Source organism: Mus caroli, chromosome X (genome assembly GCF_900094665.2).
Source record: "Mus caroli chromosome X, CAROLI_EIJ_v1.1, whole genome shotgun sequence".
Taxonomy (NCBI): domain Eukaryota; kingdom Metazoa; phylum Chordata; class Mammalia; order Rodentia; family Muridae; genus Mus; species Mus caroli.
The window spans coordinates 35,203,452-35,205,880 of record NC_034589.1 but is presented as its reverse complement, the minus strand read 5'-3'; the positions used below and the strand labels follow the sequence as shown (position 1 = coordinate 35,205,880).

The 2,429-nt window shown below is 41.8% G+C and overlaps 1 protein-coding gene across 4 annotated transcripts in view; it reads right to left on the bottom strand.

Moving 5' to 3' along the window:
- Positions 1-2,429, bottom strand: part of Xiap (X-linked inhibitor of apoptosis) — a 46,182-nt gene that overhangs the window by 38,562 nt on the left and 5,191 nt on the right. The window contains exon 2 of one of the 4 annotated variants that reach the window (XM_029473003.1): positions 355-472. The exons of the other annotated variants lie outside the window; for them this stretch is intronic. The gene's annotated coding sequence lies outside the window, so the exon portion shown is untranslated. The remainder of the gene's footprint in view (positions 1-354; positions 473-2,429) is intronic. 4 annotated transcript variants of the gene reach the window in all.

The window sequence follows — 2,429 nt, the reverse complement described above, 5'->3', positions numbered from 1 at the left end:
AAAAAAAAAAAAAAAAAAAAAAAAAAAAAAAAAAAAAAAAAAAAAAAAAAAAAAAAAAAATTATTACATTGCCTTACTGTATGAGGTCAGAGGGCAACTTGAGTCTGTTCTCTCCCAGCATGTGGTAGGGGAAGAACTAATGTCCTCAAATTTGGTGGCGATGCCCTTCCCCACTAAGCCATCTGTGTCCCAGGCCCTGGGGTGTGCTCTTACAGCTCAGAGAATTACATCTAACTTATTACAATGAAGGTAATTCCAAGCAAGGGCTGGAAATGTAACTCAGTAGAAGATCACTTGTGTAGCACATACAAGGTTGAATTCAAACCCCACCACTGCCAACAAATCTGATCTCACCTGTCCAGCACTCTTAAATACGCAAACCAGTAAAGCTCCATCTTTATCAACAGAAGGGTCAGGAGTTCAAGGTAATCCTCAATAGGAAGTTTGAGGCCAGCCGGAGATGCAAGGGACCCTGTCTCGGAAAAAAAGAAAAGAAAAAAAAAGTCCCAGGCTACCCTCATTTGTCTTGATATTGTCCACCATCAACTCATTTAGAAGAGGCTGAAGTCGCTTGTACTTGTCTCTGTAGGAGCTGAACAGTATGACTCAACCCCAGGTCTTCCTGACCATTGCCCAGTCTGATTTCTCTGTTCTTAGGCTTGCTCTGCTCCCCCCACCCCCATCTAGCTTGCCTGAGGCTGAGTTAAAGCTTTCCATTTTGACTTCAGGATAAGAGTTAGTCATCTTAGCCTTAAGTTCACTCTCCTCCAACACAGTGGTATGGTGTCTTCTAAGAGAACTACTTACCCTGCCCCAGCTCTTACCAGTTTGCCTGCCCTCTAGTAATTTATTGAAACTAATTTCCTTACCTGAAGATTATATTTTCTCAGTCTCTGTAATCTTTTATAAAAGTGTCATTATAGAATCTTTATTATTGTAGTTTTGGGCTTTTTGTTTTGTTTTAGTTTGTTTTGTTTCTTTGTTTGTTTTGAGTCTGGGTCTCACTAAATAGCCCAGGCTATCTCAGAAGTCATTGTGTAAACCAGGTCAGCCTGAAACCAATGAACGTTATGTAGCAATCTCTGACTGCTAGGATTGCAAGCTCCAGCTATGTCACCTAGCTTGTACTGTTTGGCTTGGATTTTTTGAATCAAGAGCTCATGTATCCTAGGCTGGCTGCAAACTTGCTATGTAGCCAAGGATGACCTTTAATTCCTGTTCGTCTTGCCTGAGAATTGGGATTGTTCCACCACGTATGGTGAGATAAGGTCTTGCTGTGTTATGTGTACTCTTGTCTGGCTACATATTCCAAGCTGGGCTCAAATTCATGGCAGTCCTCTGCCTTAACATCCTGAGTGCTGAGATGAGCTTAATTAAGCCACTACATCCAACCAGCTAACACTGTTTTTTATTGTGAAATATATGTAAATTTACTGTTTTCGACATTTTGTTTTAACCATTGTAAGTGAATGAAGAGGAGGACATGACTACAGTATGTATGGTTAAGAAGAAGGATTTTATTGGAGAGTTCAGCCAGAAGCATCTGGAAAAGTTTAGACTGAACCAGGCCATGAGAGGAGAGAGGGGTAAGGTGGAAAGAGAAAGAGAAGAGAGAAGAGGAAAAGAGGGGAGTGGACCAGAGAGGAGTTGAGGATGAAGAACATGCATGATCAAAATAACAGGTTTATATAGGAATGAGAAACAGGGGGAAGAGAAGGGGAAGGGAAGTCCAGCCTCTGGGCAGGAGAGGTTGAGGGTAGGGGTGGGGTGGAAGGTGCTGGGAGGAGCCACGGGTACTGAGTGAGACTTGTCCCAAGTTTCTTTGGGACCAGAAGTAAGTACATAGTTCACTGGCATTGAGAACACTTTCCTTATTATGTAACCATTATCACTGTCCAGTTCGAGCACTTTTTCATGTAACTTCATCATTAAAGTGAGTACTTTGTTACCGTGAACAGTGCCAGTACGCTGTGTCACACAATATGGCCACTCGGATAAGTATCTGGTCTCTCTTATGTTGTACGTTCACTCATGGGAAGAGCTGGAGCTCTTCCTCTTTTCTCGATTACTAATGTGGGTGTTAGAGAGACATTTGTAAGTGCAGTCTTACACATGCATGTGTGGATAGAGGTTAGAGGGCCTATTTCAGTAGTTAGTTTTTGACTTCTCCCATCAGTTCCATGGGTCACACTTAGGTTTACCAGGCTTGTAAGATCCATGCTTTTACCTGCTGAACTATCTTGAAAGGGAAAGAGGGAAAGAGTGAGAGGGAGAGAGAGAGAGAGAGAGAGAGAGAGAGAGGAGGGAGGGAGGAAGGAAGGAAGGAAGGAAGAAAAAGAAAGAGAGAAAGGAAGAAAGAAAGAAAGAAAGAAAGAAAGAAAGAAAGAAAGAAAGAAAGAAAGAAAGAAAGAAAGAAAGAAAGAAAGAAA